The sequence below is a fragment of the Carya illinoinensis genome, chromosome 8, assembly GCF_018687715.1.
Source record: "Carya illinoinensis cultivar Pawnee chromosome 8, C.illinoinensisPawnee_v1, whole genome shotgun sequence".
In the NCBI taxonomy this organism is placed as follows: Eukaryota; Viridiplantae; Streptophyta; class Magnoliopsida; order Fagales; family Juglandaceae; genus Carya; species Carya illinoinensis.
In genome coordinates this window covers 24,809,327-24,828,199 of record NC_056759.1, presented here as the reverse complement: position 1 = coordinate 24,828,199, position 18,873 = coordinate 24,809,327, and positions in this window count along the sequence as shown.

Sequence of the window (18,873 nt, the reverse complement as noted above, 5' to 3'; positions counted from 1 at the left end):
CAAACTCGAGGTCAAATTCATCCTAATTATAAATCAGTTCGATAAAAAATATGATATACTAATGTAGGTGAAAAAAATGAATTGTCAAAGTAAACTCACCAGCACACAACTCCGAATATATTCCTTAATCTCATTTGTCACATCTAGCCAAGAGCGCACATAAAATGGAGCATAAGCTCGGACTACTGTACCAATATAGGAGGCAAGTGCTATTGCACTATCCTCTACTCCTCCAGTAGAATTATCAGGAATTGTGACTTTCAGTCTGCCATGCCTTCAGTTTTTCTCAAGTGAGATGCCGCGTGTATAGCCATGACCGCGACGAGCGGATGCATCAACTAATATAGATAATGTGTATAATTTTTATAATTATATAGTTATTGAGACAAAAATATTAACTATATAAATAATTATCAACGGCATTTCCTTACTAGTAAGTGTCGACTGGACATCATTCTCTGTAGTGTTAACTTCATCTTCAGGAACGGACCTTTCAGGTGAGGATTCCTCAATAGGTTCGGGACTTGGAGTTGGTAGAGGAGGCACGCTTCTTATTTGTCTTTTTGGCAGCATACTTGAAATTGATTATATATACTAAAAAATTGTAATTAGATGAAATTAATTATTATTATAAAATTGTATACTCATATATGAATAAAGTTTTTAGTACTTTTAGTCTTTATCTTCGGATGTATTTTCTATACTTGTTTCAAAATCTCTTTCTATAACATCTTCATCATCATCATCAACCTCTTCTTCGTCCTCCTTATCCACTTCCCCTTTGAATTATTCTTACTCTTCTTTTTCTTTCTCATTTTCTTGAATTGAATGATCATTTAATATAGACGGATCGAGATAGATGAGTGGGACATCATCTCTACGTAAGGGGAGCAACTCGAGTGCACCGAGGTCAACAAATAAGTTAATACCCCCTCCATCTTCCTAGTAGGCCTCTACATTTGGAGTGTCATCTTCATCTCTACTAGTATAGTAATCTACATTCTTTCCTATTTCATATATATTTTGATGGATAAATTTTTGTACGACTCGCCAAGTTATCTCTCCACTATCTTCATCAGCACTTTTCATTAGATCAATCAAGTAATAGATTTAAGTAGCTTGACAAGCCAATACGAATGGATCATCTTCGTATCATTTATATGCAGTATTTACACTCTTAAAATGATTATCCCTATATATCGAAACCCAACCACCACCTAGATCCCACCAATCACATTTAAAGACATATGTTATAGACCCATCCAGATATTTCAATCCGATAATATCACGAATGATACCATAATAATCAATATCATCTGTTCCATGACTCCCCTCGACCAACACACCACAGTTTTGAGTCTTTCTATTACGTTCACGGTCCAGAGTATGGAATCTATAACCTCGAATTGTGCATCCAGTGTATCGAAGTGCTCTATTTGAAGGACCATGCGCCAATGCATACAATTCAAAAGAGACAAATCTGGGATCACGAGCATATTATTCCAAAATCTAACAATTGAAATAATGTTATTAATTAAATATTACCTAGAGTTAAAACTTTGATAATCTAACATATCAAGTAGAGTTTAGTTCATACACGTTGTTCAAACCATCCAGAAAATTCTTCCTCGTGTCTTGCCACTATATTCTTTACACCTTCCGTCTTAAATTTGTCCATGTGCTCACTGTATATATATGCAAAATCATATTATTTTATGTCAGAAAAGTTATAGTTAACTTCATTGAATCTAGAAATATTTAAACATTTTACAATGACATACCTGAGATAGTGATCAATCTCTTGACATTTATTTAGCACGTATAACCGAATTTTATCCAACTCTATATCAAGCAAATCATAACCCGTTTGTGCACCCAAGGGTCGTACATTCTGAGAAAACACTAGTAACTCACGAGGAAGCGAAGTAGTAAGATCAGCATTTGGCTCTTGACGATTAAATCGTGTCTCAACACCACAAAGATATAAAGAGCAAAATGTTAACCATTCATCATGTACATAGGCCTCTACTACTGAATCCTCATCTCTGGCTTTATTCTGAACAGTACGCTTCAGTCGACCCAAATATCTTTCAACTGGATACATTCAACGAAACTGCACCGGTCCACCCAACATTATCTCTCGGGGTAAATGTATTTCTAAATGAACCATGACATCAAAAAATAATGGTGGAAAGATTTGCTCGAATTTATATAATATAGTAGCAATGTCTTCTTCCAGTTTCTGTAGCATATCTCGTTTTACTACCCGAGCACACAAATCCTTAAAAAACATACACAGTTTGGTTATGGCGACACGTACGGCAGATGTTAGATTCCCACGAATTCCCACCGGTAATAACTTCTGCAAAAATACGTGACAGTCATGACTTTTCAATCCACCAATTTTCCAGTCATGAGGGATTACGCATCTACTGATATTTGAAGCATAACCATCTAGCAGCTTCACACCTTAAAACCACTTACAGAAGTCCATCATCTCCTCCCTTGTCATCGTAAAACATGCATGCGGCATGACCACCCTATCACCTTCTACCCGTAAATGCAGATTATGTTTAATTCTCATTCTCTCAAGATCTTTTCTCGTCTTAATCGTATCTTTCATCTTTTTAATAATGCTCATCAATGTACCCAGTATATTATCACAAATATTCTTCTCTATGTGCATTACATTCAAACTATGTCGCAACATGCAGGATGACCAAAACGGCAAGTCAAAAAAAAAAAACTACGCTTTGTCCAATTCAATTCTGCTACACCTCGTTTTCTCTTGTTCTTTCCCCGACCTTTGCCAAAATTGTTTGCTGCCACATGTACCAATTGTTCCAGTATCTCTTCCCCAGACAACTCATTAGGCGCAATTTGATCCTCTACTTGCCTATCAAACTTAGCGGATTCTGTTCAAAATGCATGATTTGTTGGTAGATAACGTCGATGACCCATGAAATACAACTTTTGAGAATATTTTAACCAATCACTAGTAGTTTCTTTATTATGTCGGACACGCTAACTTCTCTTTAGTACTCTAGCCGGAAAGATTCCTATATGTCGGAAAGTCATTTATTGTCCACATTACCGCAGCATGCATCTGAAAAGTTGTCGACGTCGATGCATCATAAGTTCTTACGCTCATTTCCCATAACTTTCAGCTCTTCAATCAACGGCTGTATATATACGTCAATATCATTCCAAGGTGATTTCGGGCTAAGGATAAGTAAAGTTAACAAAAAGTTGGGCACCTTCATGCACCTCCATGGTGGAAGGTTGTACGGCATCAACACTACAGGCCAAGTGCTATAACTTATACTCATATTCCCAAAAAGGTTGAATCTATTGGTTGTGAGTCCCAGACACACATTCCAACCTTCTATCCCAAACTCTGGATACTGATTATCGAAAGATTGTCACGCAAGTGAGTCAGCTAGGTGCCTCATAAATTCGTCATTATTAACTCTTTTCTCCTTGTGCCACTTCATATCGTGAGCTATTTTCTTACACATATATAATCTTTGCAACCTAGGTCTTAATGGAAAACATCGCAAGACTTTAACTGGCAGGCTTTTCTTACCCTTCCACCTCGACTCTCCACATACAGGACATGCTTGTTTCTCCTCGTTCTCCTTCCAAACATGCATGCAGGTATGGACTTATACTCAAACCCTAATTCCTTTCTCAATTGTTTCGCTTCATAAAAGTTTTTCGGCAATGCAGACCCTTCAGGAAGCACTTCGTTAAATAAGTCTAATACCATGTTTATTGCTTTGGTTGACATCCTACACAATAACTTAATGTGAAGCAACCGTACAATAAACGACATTTTGGAATGTTTTATACAGCCTGGATACAGCTCGCGCTTTGCATATTCCCACATTGCAGGAAAATTCTCAGAATCATTCCCTCGGCCACTTGAGGCATTGTCGTCGACCTCATTCATAAACATCCCAGCTCCAATATCACTCAACATCTCCTCCATCTCATCTCACTCATAATCATCATTCACATGCCGCGAATAATTCGGATGACCGAATAATCCATCCGTTGATTGTGCATACGGCTCATCATGCAATACCCATCGAGTATACCCCAAATCCATACCATCCACAAATATATGACTTTCAACTTCATCCAACCCTATTGCACACAAATTTTTACAACCTCAACATGGACACTTAATGTAACCACGACTATCAGCAGAGGCCTTTGCAAAATCAATAAAGGTTCTTACTCCACATGCATAGGGTATGTAATCCTTTCCAAGTCTATCACCTAGCCGCATCCAACTTTTATCTATATCTATAAACATCTAATTATTAGTAATACACAGTATACTATAATACACACTAGATAATTTAGGAATTAGTGTACACCTAAATATACACTAATTTCCAAACGGGTCTAAGGTTATTTATGCAATGTCATACAATATCTTAAAAAAACACTACAAACAAATTCTCAACCATGTTCATTGAATTAAAAACTACAAACAAATATTCACATGTGTTATATATTGTTAAACAATAGGTTAGATAGAATAATATACTTACACACTACCTTTCTTGTAAAGAATGATTGAGAATTACCTGAAAGAACATGCCTAACAAGAATATCTAATTACTTAACTGTCATAAACTATTTAACCTTAATAACCCTCAAGGCCGAATAGACTTTAAGAGTCAAGTAACTTGACAGACATTTCTTCAAGATAATTCTGAACCATTCTCTACAAGACGGGGAAGCTTATGAGCATATTTACAATATCTCTCTCTAGTTTAACAAAATAACACAACTATTGGCTCACTATATTTATTATAGATAAATACTATATATTTCTTTTATTATACTTAGGGATTCTTAATCTAATAAATTTTAATTGTTATTATATAATTATGTTATACTGTATAGTACTTATTTATATTACATTTACTAATACTATACTATATATTAGATTATAATTTGTATTAGGGATTCTTAATCTATAATATATTTTAATTGTTATTATATAATTATACTATATATTATAGTACTTATTTATTTCTTATTTACTAATACTATACTATATATTAGATTATAATTTGTATTAGGGATTCTTAATCTAATAAATTTTAATTGTTATTATATAATTATATTATACCATATAGTACTTATTTATATTATATTTACTAATATTATACTATATATTAGATTATAATTTGTATTAGGGATTCTTAATCTATAATGTATTTTAATTGTTATTATATAATTATACTATATATTATAGTACTTATTTATTTATTTCTTATTTACTAATACTATACTATATATTAGATTATAATTTGTATTAGGGATTCTTAATCTAAAATGTGATGACCCGCTTTTGAGTGTATTTTCGCTGAAATAATTGTTTTTATTTTAATTAATATACCAGTTATTTATTTTAATTTATTTGCGTTTTAAAATTGGTTTTTAATTTATTTGATGTTGTGTTTTATTTCTTTTAGATGTTTTGTGGTTTTTAATCCCTTTTCGGCGGTTTGTTTCGTTTTCCCGGAGTGAGGATTGGACCTCATTTCTTTTTACATCTTTTTCCTTTTTCTCTTTTTTTTCCTTTTTTCTTTTTCCCTTCTTTTCTTTTTCCTTTCTTTTTCTTTTTTCTTCTTTTTCTTTTTCCTCCTGCTTTCCCCTGCGTCGACCCCCCCGATCTCTCTCTCTTCTCTCTCCTCACCCACGGCCGGAATCTTCTTCAGCCCAGACCGCCTCCGTCCAGCCACCGTTTGGCTCACCGCCAGTCTCGTTCGAACCCCCTCCCTCCGGCGCACCTTCCCACCAAATATCTCCCCCTGCCAGCCGGCCGTTTGGCCGGAAATCCTCCTCAAAGCCCCACGGTTTTTCATCCGATCCGCCGCCGTCGCTCCACCTCCGGTCACCATTTCATCACCACTTCATCACCGGTCCCTTGCCGTCCTAACCCACCCATTTTCAGCCGCCAACGACCACCGGAACAGCTCCTACGAGCTTGATCTCTGATTTACATCTTCCGGCCTATTTCCGGCGTTTTCGCCGCCACCCACGGCCAACCACCACTTCCAATAGCTTCACAATCATCCCTAGACCATTCCTTATCAATTTCGTGTCCTAGTTTGTCCCCGTTCAAAAGTGGGTTTTTCACAACCCACGGCCATAGTGAATTTTCACTGTGACGTTGCTTTTCCAGCGCCGTTTGCAACGCCGCGTGTTTTCTAAAATTGCCATATAGCGCTGTAAGTATTTTCCAAACCCTATTGGGGTCGGATGGATGGAGGACGGAGTTACTTGTTTTATTGATATATGTTGGTTGGTTATCTTATTATGCATTGATATGGCATTTCATGGTGCATGCACGTGTGTTTTTGTTTATGTGTGAAAAGCCTGTGTATTGGCGTAAGTGGTCTTACGGGTGCGTGTGTATCACGACCCCAAGCCGGGATGGGGTATTATCCCGGTGGAGCTCCTCTGGTCACTCGGGAGCAGAATAAACTGAGTGATGTCCCCTGAGTTGTCGCTAGACGACGGGAGCGGGGGCTAGGGGTTGCTTGGCTATGAACGCGCCGGGCGCGGAACCGAGCATCGCTCTACGCACCGACTCCGTGGCCCTTCGCTGGTGAGGGCTAGAGGATGCTTGGCTACGAACGTGCGGGGGCACGGAACTGGGCATCGCTCGTTAGGTGTCACATGCGTGGTGGTACTCTGCGGTGTGGCATTGGAGCCAGGGTGTGCGGATGACCCCTAGGGGAGGTCATGGTGCATACGGATAAAATGTGACTTTGGCGTGTTTTCCGGAAAGGATGTGTTTTTGGGCCAAATGGGTTTTTGGCGTGTGTGGAAACTGTGTCTTTGGGTTTTGTGCATTGGGCATGTTTCATGCATATTGTTTGAGTTCTATGTGTTTTATGTGGTAGTGTTTGGGTTTTACTTACCTGCGGTACCATTTTTGGTTCCGTAGCTTTTGGTGCAGAGTTAGAGGACGAAGAGGAGGAGGCTGAGCCCGAGGATGCGGCTCTGCCGGGTTGCTGATGCTATGTGTTATATTTGTTTAAAACTGTATTTGTGTTTCTTGTAATATTTTATCTATGTACGTTTTAAACAGCTTGTATTACGTTAAGAAAAATTCTGGTACTTAGTTATGACTTTCGTTATCCGCTGCGTGTTTCTTCGTGCACATATATTGCTTTTGCAGACACTTGGCACCCGTCGATGGGATGGTCACCCGGGTTGTCACCATCCGGACGTCTTGATTTCTCCGTGTTCGGGCGTGGGGATTTGGGGGCGTCACAGGTGGTATCAGAGCAGTTTGGCTCTGGGTAAAACCACATGTCCCGTAGGCAGTACCAGAATGCTTTTTAAAGTTGTGTTTTGAAAATTATGTTAAGTACAGTTGTTTTATTTGTTTGAGCTTGTTTGTTTGTTTGTATTTATTTGGTTATGTTTTTGCAAGCTGGTTTCTTTTGTTTCTTGCTGTGTGGTGTTGGTTTTGTTTTTGTTGGTTTTATGATGGTTTTATTTGTTTTCTTAAAGGGGGTCAAGTGTGGTGTTGTGGCAGGAACATGGGGAGACCAAGGAAATCTACCCAGGAACCACGGGACAATACCTCCAGGGATGACTCCCTAGCCGAAGCAATACGGCAGATGACAGAATTTATGCAGCAGAGTGTGAGGTCTCAACAGACAGGGCCTTGGCCACAACAAGGACCTTGGCCACAACAAGGGGGTCCTTGGCCACCATCAGGAGGGCCTTGTCCACCATCAGGAGGGCCTTATCCACCGTCAGGAGAGCCTTGTCCGCAACAAGGAGGGTATTGGCCACAACCAGGAGGTCCTTGGCCATATCAGGGAGGGCCTTGGATGTATCCAGGAGGGTCCAGTAGCATGGTGCAAGCCGGATGCACCTATGAGCGCTTCCTGGTGCATAGGACTTCACACTTCACTGGAAATGAGGATCCACTTCAGGCTGGAAAATGGATCAAAGATCTGGAGAAAACTTTTGAGGTGTGTGGATGCACTGAGGCACAGCAAGTACTCTACGCCAGCTATCTCTTGCAAGGTACCGCTTCTGATTGGTGGGATACCAAGAGGGTGCTGCTGGCATCTGAACTGGGATCTTTCGCTGTGGTGACCTGGCAGCATTTCAAGAAGGAGTTCAATGACCGCTTCTTTCCCGCATCGGTAAGGAAGCAAAAGGCAAGAGAGTTCTCCAATCTGGTCCAAGGGGGCGCGACAGTGGAACAGTACGCCCGGAGGTTCATAGAACTTGAGCGATTTGCTCCTCACCTTGTCGCCACTGAGGAGATGCAAGCAGATCGTTTCCAGGAGGGGCTACGTCATGACATACGCCGTATGGTGGTCAGCCATCGGATATCCACTTTTCAGGAATTAGTGGATGTGGCTACCCTTGTGGAGCGGGAAAATAATCTGAGTGTGGGTTCCCCTCCAGGGCATAAGAGGCGGAGTTTTTCTGGTGAAGGAAGCAGCTCGGGTTCGCCCCAGAAGTTTGTTCAGCGGACCGGAACTCGACCTCCAACGTCCTCAGGTGTTCGTATGGGAGGACGGGTGCCTATTTGTGGAGCTTGTAATAGAGCTCATGAGGGCGAGTGTCAGATGAGTAGCGGACCCCAGTGTTACCGGTGCGGCCAAGTGGGACATATCGCTCGGGATTGCTCCGTCAGAGTTCAAGAAAGCCGTGGAGGTAGACACGGTGGAAGAACCAACCCGAGACAAGCAGTGCAAGCCCGGGTTTACGCTGTCACACCCGGAGAGGTGGATGATGAGGCACCAGCGACCCATGATGCTGGAGTAATTACAGGTATGGTTTAATTTAATCTTAAGTTGGATTTAATTTTTGGTGTTTGTGGTTTATTCTTTGCTTTTTGGATTTCATGGGTTGATGTGTTTGGTTCAGGAAGAGTCTGTTTGTATGAGTTTTATGCTTGTACTTTGTTTGATTCTGGTGCTTCACGGTCGTTTGTATCTTCCACGTTTGCTCGGGTGTGTAATTTGGTCACGGAACCGTTGCCGAAGTCTATGGTAGTGGCTCTACCCGATGGTGAGATGGTGTGGTGTTCCAAGGTTGCTTTGGGATGCCCGTTAAACTTTGAGGGAAGGTTCTTGGATGCGGATTTGGTGGTGTTCAAGCTGTTGGGCTTCGATATTATCCTCGGGATGGATTGGCTATACCGATATTCTGCGAGTATTAATTGCAGAAGTCGGATAATTAGCTTTCAGCTTCCAGATGGTGATTGTCTGGAATTTGTGGGGAGTAGATTAAAAGAAAAACCGATAATTATATCGGCAATTCAGGCAAGACGAGAGATTGCATGGGGAGCGGATGCATTCTTGGTGCAGATGGTGTCCACGCCGTCTGAGAAGAAATCTTTGGCAGACATTCCAGTTGTGGAAGAGTTCCCCGATGTGTTTGTGGATGACTTGCCCGAACTACCCCCTGTTCGGGAGATGGAGTTTGTTATAGACTTGGAACCTGGAGCGGCTCCTGTGCATAAAGCTCCTTATCGCATGGCACCGGCTGAATTGAAAGAGTTGAAGACTCAGTTGCAAGAACTGGTAGAGAAGGGATTTATTCAGCCTAGTACGTCGCCGTGGGGTGCACCAGTTTTATTTGTTAAAAAGAAAGATGGAACCCTCCGTATGTGCATTGATTATCGGGAATTGAACAAGGTGACCATCAAAAATAAATATCCTCTCCCGCGGATAGATGATTTGTTTGACCAGCTTCAAGGAGCAGCCGTGTTCTCTAAGATTGATCTGAGGTCGGGATACTACCAGTTGAGAATCAGAGACCAGGATGTGCCTAAAACTGCTTTCAGGTCGAGGTATGGGCATTATGAATTCAAGGTGATGCCGTTTGGGTTAGCTAATGCCCCTGCAGCGTTCATGGATTTAATGAATCGAGTGTTTCGACCTTATCTGGATTCCTTTGTGGTAGTATTTATTGATGATATACTGATTTATTCCCGAGATGTTGAAGAGCATGTGTATCATCTTAGTCTGGTACTTGAGAGATTGAGAGAACACCAGCTATACGCCAAGCTCAGTAAGTGTGAATTCTGGTTGGAAGAAGTTAAATTTCTTGGGCATGTAACTTCCCGGGGCGGAGTGGCAGTTGATCCTAGTAAGGTAGAAGCCATATTGTCATGGCAGCGCCCGACAACAGTGCGTGAGGTCAGGAGTTTCTTGGGGCTCGCTGGTTACTACCGAAGATTTGTAGAGGGTTTTGCTCGCCTATCCGGACCTATCATAGCTTTGACTCGAAATAATACAGAATTTGTTTGGTCACAGAAATGTGAGAGAAGCTTCCAGAAATTAAAGAATAGGTTGACAACAGCACCAGTGTTAGCACTCCCAGAACCGCATAAGCCATTCGTAGTCTTCAGTGATGCGTCTAAGTTTAGTTTGGGTTGTGTCCTTATGCAGGAAGGACGGGTTGTAGCCTATGCATCTCGTCAGCTAAAGGACCATGAAAAGAACTATCCGACGCACGATCTAGAATTGGCTGCGATTGTTTTTGCCCTTAAGATCTGGCGGCACTTCTTGTATGGGGAAGCTTGCGAGGTATTTACTGATCACAAGAGTTTGAAGCATTTGTTTTCCCAGAAAAATCTGAATATGAGGCAGAGGCGATGGCTGGAGCTAATCAGTGACTATCAGTGTGAGATCAAGTACCATCCGGGGAAGGCTAATATAGTTGCTGATGCTTTGAGCCGGAAGTCACATTTGGAAGATGAAGCCGAGCCGTCAGAATTGGAGTCGTTGCTTTGTGGGATGAGAAGGCTCCTTATAGAGAGTTCACAGCAAGTAGAGATTTTGTCTTCAGTTCTTGATATTCGGGTAACTGATTTTGAAGAATTGAAAACTCTCCAAAGAAAGGATCCGAAGCTGCTGAACATCAGGAAGAGAGTCAGAAAATCTCGAGGGCCATTGCACTATAACATGGATAGTGATGGGATACTTCGGTTCCGAGATCGCAGAGTGGTCCCAAAGGACTCAGATTTCAAAGAACGGATCATGGCGGAAGCTCATGCGGCTCCGTATTCAGTTCATCCCGGCAGTACAAAGATGTATCGAGACTTGAAGAAAAATTACTGGTGGGATGGAATGAAGAAAGACGTTGCCTTATATGTGGAGAAATGCCACACGTGCCGTCAGGTAAAGGCCGAGCATCAGAGACCTGCAGGTATGCTCCAACCCCTCCCTATTCCTGAGTGGAAGTGGGATGACATCACGATGGACTTCGTAGTGGGTTTGCCGAGAACGCCTAGTGGGAAGAATTCTGTTTGGGTGATTGTGGACCGGTTAACGAAGAGTGCTCATTTTCAGCCTGTTAATAACACCGACTCTTTGGGTAAGTTGACCCGTTTGTATGTCAAAGAGATAGTGCGCCTACACGGCGTACCAAAGAGTATAGTGTCGGATCGAGATCCGAGGTTTACGTCGCAGTTCTGGAAAAGTTTGCAGGCAGCTTTGGGTACTAAGTTGAAGTTCAGTACTGCTTATCACCCGCAAACAGACGGCCAGTCAGAGCGCACCATTCAGACCCTGGAAGATATGTTGCGAGCATGTGTCATGGAATTCCAAGGAAGTTGGGAAAACCATTTGCCGCTCATTGAGTTTGCTTACAATAACAGCTTCCATGCGACCATTCAGATGGCTCCCTATGAAGCTCTTTATGGGAGAAAGTGCAGGTCGCCCTTGTGTTGGGATGAAGTTGGGGAGAGTAGGATAATTGGACCCGAAATAATTCAAGAGATGCAAAGCCAAGTCCGGATCATCAGAGATAAAATGGCGGCAGCTCAGAGTCGCCAGAAGAGTTACGCTGATACCAGGAGGAGAGAGTTGTCGTTTGAAGTTGGTGATTGGGTTTACCTTAAAGTCTCTCTCATGAGAGGTGTTAAGCGTTTTGGTAAGAAGAGGAAGCTAGATCCGAGGTACGTCGGCCCTTTTCAGATTCTGGAGAGAGTAGGGTCCGTCGCCTATAGAGTTGCTTTGCCAGATTATTTTAGGGATGTTCATGATGTCTTCCACGTATCATCCCTGAAGAAGAGCTTTGGACAGCAAGAACCACGCTTCGTCGACCCAGCGGGTATTCATTTGCAACTGGATCTCACCTATGAAGTTGTTCCGTCGCAGATTTTAGATTGGAAGGAGCAACAGTTGAGGTCCAAGACGATACCTTTAGTTAAAGTGGCTTGGGGAGATCCGTTAGCTCAAGACTTCTCTTGGGAGGAGCAGCGGATATGAGGGAGCAGTACCCGTATTTGTTCGAATAAGGAAGGTATGTATCTTAATCTTGATCACAGATAGTTTATGTGCTTTCTTGTGGCTTGCTTTAAGTTGGTGGTTGATTTGCAATTTCGAGGACGAAATTGTTTTTAAGGAGGGGAGGATGTGATGACCCGCTTTTGAGTGTATTTTCGCTGAAATAATTGTTTTTATTTTAATTAATATACCAGTTATTTATTTTAATTTATTTGCATTTTAAAATTAGTTTTTAATTTATTTGATGTTGTGTTTTATTTCTTTTAGATGTTTTGTGGTTTTTAATCCCTTTTCGGCGGTTTGTTTTGTTTTCCCGAAGTGAGGATTGGACCTCATTTCTTTTTACATCTTTTTCCTTTTTCTCTTTTTTTTCCTTTTTTCTTTTTCCGTTCTTTTCTTTTTCCTTTCTTTTTCTTTTTTCTTCTTTTTCTTTTTCCTCCTGCTTTCCCAGGCGTCGACCCCCCCCGATCTCTCTCTCTTCTCTCTCCTCACCCACGGCCGGAATCTTCTTCAGCCCAGACCGCCGCCGTCCGGCCACCGTTTGGCTCACCGCCGGTCTCGTTCGAACCCCCTCCCTCCGGCGCACCTTCCCACCAAATATCTCCCCCTGCCGGCCGGCCGTTTGGCCGGAAATCCTCCTCAAAGCCCCACGATTTTTCGTCCGATCTGCCGCCGTCGCTCCACCTCCGGCCACCATTTCTTCACCACTTCATCACCGGTCCCTTGTCATCCTAACCCACCCATTTTCGGCCTCCAACGACCACCGGAACAGCTCCTACGAGCTTGATCTCCGATTTGCGTCTTCCGGCCTATTTCTGGCGTTTTCGCCGCCACCCACGGCCAACCACCACTTCCAATAGCTTCACAATCATCCCTAGAACATTCCCTATCAATTTCGTGTCCTAGTTTGTCCCCGTTCAAAAGTGAGTTTTTCACAACCCACGGCCACAGTGAATTTTCACTGTGACGTTGCTTTTCCGGCGCCGTTTGCAACGCTGCGTGTTTTCTAAAATTGCCATATAGCGCTGTAAGTATTTTTCAAACCCTATTTTCAGATTTAAATATATATTGCTCTTTCTATTAATTAATCTGCTAGTTGGTTGATTCCGGACTGAGTCCGAGGAGTTCGGGGGTCGGATGGATGGAGGACGGAGTTACTTGTTTTATTGATTTATGTTGGTTGGTTATCTTATTATGCATTGATATGGAATTTCATGGTGCATGCACGTGTGTTTTTGTTTATGTGTGAAAAGCCTGTGTATTGGCGTAAGTGGTCTTACGGGTGCGTGTGTATCACGACCCCAAGCCGGGATGGGGTATTATCCCGGTGGAGCTCTTCTGGTCACTCGGGAGCGGAATAAACTGAGTGATGTCCCCTGAATTGTCGCTAGACGACGGGAGCGGGGGCTAGGGGTTGCTTGGCTACGAACGCGCCGGGCGCGGAACCGAGCATCGCTCTACGCACCGACTCCGTGGCCCTTCGCTGGTGAGGGCTAGAGGATGCTTGGCTACGAACGTGCGGGGCACGGAACTGGGCATCGCTCGTTAGGTGTCACATGCGTGGTGGTACTCTGCGGTGTGGCACTGGAACCAGGGTGTGCGGATGACCCCTAGGGGAGGTCATGGTGCATACGGATAAAATGTAACTTTGGCGTGTTTTCCGGAAAGGATGTGTTTTTGGGCCAAATGGGTTTTTGGCGTGTGTGGAAACTGTGTCTTTGGGTTTTGTGCATTGGGCATGTTTCATGCATATTGTTTGAGTTCTATGTGTTTTATGTGGTAGTGTTTGGGTTTTACTTACCTGCGGTACCATTTTTGGTTCCGTAGCTTTTGGTGCAGAGTTAGAGGACGAAGAGGAGGAGGCTGAGCCCGAGGATGCGGCTCCGTCGGGTTGCTGATGCTATGTGTTATATTTGTTTAAAACTGTATTTGTGTTTCTTGTAATATTTTATCTATGTACGTTTTAAACAGCTTGTATTACGTTAAGAAAGATTCTGGTACTTAGTTATGACTTTCATTATCCGCTGCGTGTTTCTTCGTGCACATATGTTGCTTTTGCACACACTTGGCACCCGTCGATGGGATGGTCACCCGAGTTGTCACCATCTGGACGTCTCGATTTCCCCGTGTTCGGGCGTGGGGATTTGGGGGCGTCACATAATAAATTTTAATTGTTATTATATAATTATATTATACTATATAGTACTCATTTATATTATATTTACTAATACTATACTATATATTAGATTATAATTTGTATTAGGGATTCTTAATCTAAAAAATCTTAATGTTATTATATAATTTCAAATATAATAAATATATTGCATATATTGCACAACAAATAATCACACTATATAAATGCTATAATATATATAAATTCTTTAATCACACATATTACACAATAAACAATCCTTCACACATATTACACAAATAATCCACAATAAACAATCCTTCAAAAAATTCACAACAAACAATCCTTCAACAAAATTAACAACAAAATTTAACAATAGAGTTTAGTATAATATATCTTGTGCGCACAATATCCTCCTCTTGCAAATCACAAGTTTTCAACAATCCTTCAAAAACTTCACAAAACAAGGTAGTTAAATATATATAAAACAAATTGACAAATATAATATAAATTGTAAATACATTTACAGTTAAAAAATTTACCTTACTTTCTCCTTTGGAAGGAAAAAAATTGACACAAAAAAATAAACACAAAATCTCTCCCTAACTCAATCTAACTCACTCTCACTCTAACTCTCTCTCTCTCCTCTCTCACTCTAAGCCTCCTCTTTTTCCTCTCTCTCTCTCTAAAACTATGTCTCCTTCTCTCTCAATTCACACACTGGATGAAGTAGAATGGTTCCACTTTCCCGTGAGTGAAAGTTTTATTTTCTGCTTCTAATACAATAAACGTTAATGAACGTCCGAATGTTTCACTCTCTTGCTAATGTAACTAATTTTACGTTCGAACACTAAGTTATCCCACCCAGATTCTGAACAATACGTTCGAACGTATGTACAATCCTGCCCACCGCTTCAATTTAACATTCGAACGTAAAAACAAAACGTTCAAATGTTTTAGGGTTCCACCTTAAAGCAAGAAAAATCCCGCCCATTTTTCTAATACGTTCGAACGTATAACATGTATGTTCGAACGTATTGGGACAAAAATATATATATTATTATATATAATAATATATAATTTCATGTAAACTCAATTTTCATTGATTAAATGAAAAAATAATCTTCATTAATTGTATATTATATATCATTTATATATATATAGTTGATATATATATATTATAAGATATATATTCATAATATAGTAGTATATTATACTACTATAGTCTATATATATTATATATATATAGTAGTATATATATTATATATTATATGTCCATATTATATAAATATGGACATATTATATTATACTACTATATATTAATACTATTATACAAACAAATATGATATATATATTAATAGTATAATATATACTATATTATATAATATATAATACATACTATAGTAGTCTTATATAATATATACTATAGTAGATCATATAATATACTACTATAGTCTATATATAGTACATATACTATATACTACTATAGTAAATGTAATATATATACTATATATACTAGTATATATATTTATACTATTATATATACACTATATTTATACACTATATTATATATTAGTAACTATACTATATATATACTATATTATATATTATAGTACTCTAATATAATATACTACTATAGTATATTATATTAGTAATAATATAGTTATAATATATATACTATAATATATACTATATATTATAATATTATATAAACTATACTATACTATAGGTATTATATATTAGTACTATTATATATAATATATATTAATATATACGTATTATATAGAATATATATTTTATAGTTATCATAATACATAATATATTATATATTATAATATATATAATTATATAAAAAATAAAAATTTACTGGATATGTTCGAATGTTTAATAAACGTTTGAACGTATGTATATATACGTTCGAACATTAACTATATATAAAGTCTTCCCCAACGGCAGCGAAAGACTCATTTCATCCAAAAATAATCCGAATGTTGTTCTCTCCGCCATGCACGCCGCCGCATCCACCGTTATATGCCACCACAACTGCCACTAAAAGGTAATGTGCCCTCCCCGTCTCATATAGTGTGACACCCAGTTTTTACGTGTATTTTCACTGAAGGAATATTTTAATTTAATTAATATAATAGTTCCTTTATTTTAAATTATCAGACTTTAATTGGATTTTAATTGCTGTTGAATTTAAATTGCTGTTTAATTTATTTTAGCTTGTCTTTGGATTTAAAATTAAATAGTTTGCTTTTACTAGTTAATTATTATATTTTAGCTTTACGTTGTGTTTAAAATATTTTCTTATTTTTAAATATTTTTATTACTTTTAAACTTATTTTCGTTGGATCAGTTGTTGGACTCCAGAGGTGAGGATTGGACCTCATTTCTTTTCCTCTCTTTTTCTTTTTCCCTTTTCCTTTTCTTTTTCTTCTTTTCTTTCTTTTTCTTCTTCTTTTTCTTCTCGTTTTCCCCCTCTCCCCGTGCACAGCAGCAGCTCTCCTTTCCTTACCGTTGCTGCCACTTCAGCAGCCTGGTGCGCCGCCGTCCGGCGGCTGTGTTGTACACCACCCCCACCATTCTCTTCCCCTCCTACCAGAGATCATCCCCACCAATTTTCAGAGCCATCGGATCAGCCGTTAGCCGCCACGAGCCCCTGGAAGTCACGGCACCTGCCTGTTTTTCTCCCCTGTCGCCGATTGCTTTCGCAGCCCAAAACTGCCGTTCACTGGCGGCGTGGCCTACACCACCCACCCAGTTTTCTTCCCCTCTCACCGGTGAACATCCCCACCAAGTTTCACCTCCATCCGAGCCACCGTTAGCCACCACGAGTTCTTCCAAGCCATACGGTTTTTCACCGATTCCGGCAGCATCGCACCACCTCCGGCCACCATCTCTTCACAGCTTCTTCCTCTACCTCTTTCCAACCTAACCCACCCATTTCCGGCCTCGATCCATTGTCGGAGCAGCTCCTACGAGCTCAACTCCGTTCAGCCCCTTTTTGGCCTTTGACCGCCATTTCCACCACCACCCACGGCCAAAACTCGTTTCCTTTAACTTCATAAATATCTCAAGACCATTCGCTATCAATTTTGTGCCTTGGTTTGTCCCCGTTCGAAAGTGGGTAATTTATTACCCACGGCCACCGTGTAAATTACACTGTTACGTTGCTTTTCCTCCGCCGTTTACAACGCCGCGAGCTTTCTAAAAATACCGTATAGCGCTGTAAGTATTTTTCAAACTCTACTTTTAGATTTAAATATATTTTTCTCATTCAATAAATATTTATCTGTTGGTTGGCTGATTCCGGACTGAGTTCGGGGGTTGGATGGATGGAGGACGGAGTTGCTTGTTTTATTGATTTATGGTTGGTTGATCATTTTGTGCATTGATATCGCATTTACATGGTGCATGCACATGCGTTTTAATTAAATTGAGAAAATCTTGTTTTATTGGCGTAAGTGGATTTTCGGGTGCGTGTGTATCACGACCCCAAGCCGGGATGAGGTATTATCCTGGTGGAGCTCCTCTGGTCACTCGGGAGCGTAATAAACTGAGTGACGTCCCCAGAGTTGTCGCTGGGCGACGACGGGAGCAGGGGCTAAGGGATGCTTGGCTACGAACGCGCCGAGCACGGAATCGGTATCGCTCTACACATCGACTCCGTGGCCCTTCGCTGGCGAGGGCTAGAGGATGCTTGGCTATGAACGCGCAGGGCGTGGAACTGGGCATCGCTCGTTTAGGTGTCACATGCGTGATCGTTACCTGCGGTGTGACATTAGAGCCAGGGTGTGCGGATGACCCCTAGGGGAGGTCATGGTGCATACAGATTAATGGGTTAATGATTTGAGTTTGATATAGGCCAAATGTGACTTTTGGCATGATATTTGGAAAGGTTATGTTTTTGGGCCAAATGAGATTTTTGGCGTGCGTGAAAAAAATATGATTTTATGGGTTTTGTGCATTGGCATCCTTTCATGCATATTGTTTGAGTTTTATATGTTTTTATCTGGTACTACTTGGATTTTACTTGCCTGCGGCACCATTTTTGGTTCCGTAAATTTTGGTGCAAGGTTCGAGAATGAAGAGGAGGCTGAGCCCGAGGATGCGGCTCCGCCAAGGTTCCGAGTTAAAGTTGAAGCTTTGTTGTTTGGTTTAAAACTATATTTGTGTTTTGTAATATTTTATTACGTATGTTTTAAACAGTTTTATTTTAAACTAATAAAAATTCTGGTACTTAGTTATTGACTTTGCTATCCTGTGTGTTTCTCGTGCACATTCGTTGCTTATACACACACTTGGCACACGTCGATAGGGTGGTGACCCGTGATGTCATCATCCGGACGTCTCGATTTTTCCGTATCCGTGCGTGGGGATTTGGGGGCGTCACATATAGAGACTTTCAGTTTTATCGATGGATTTCAAAAATTCGAAACC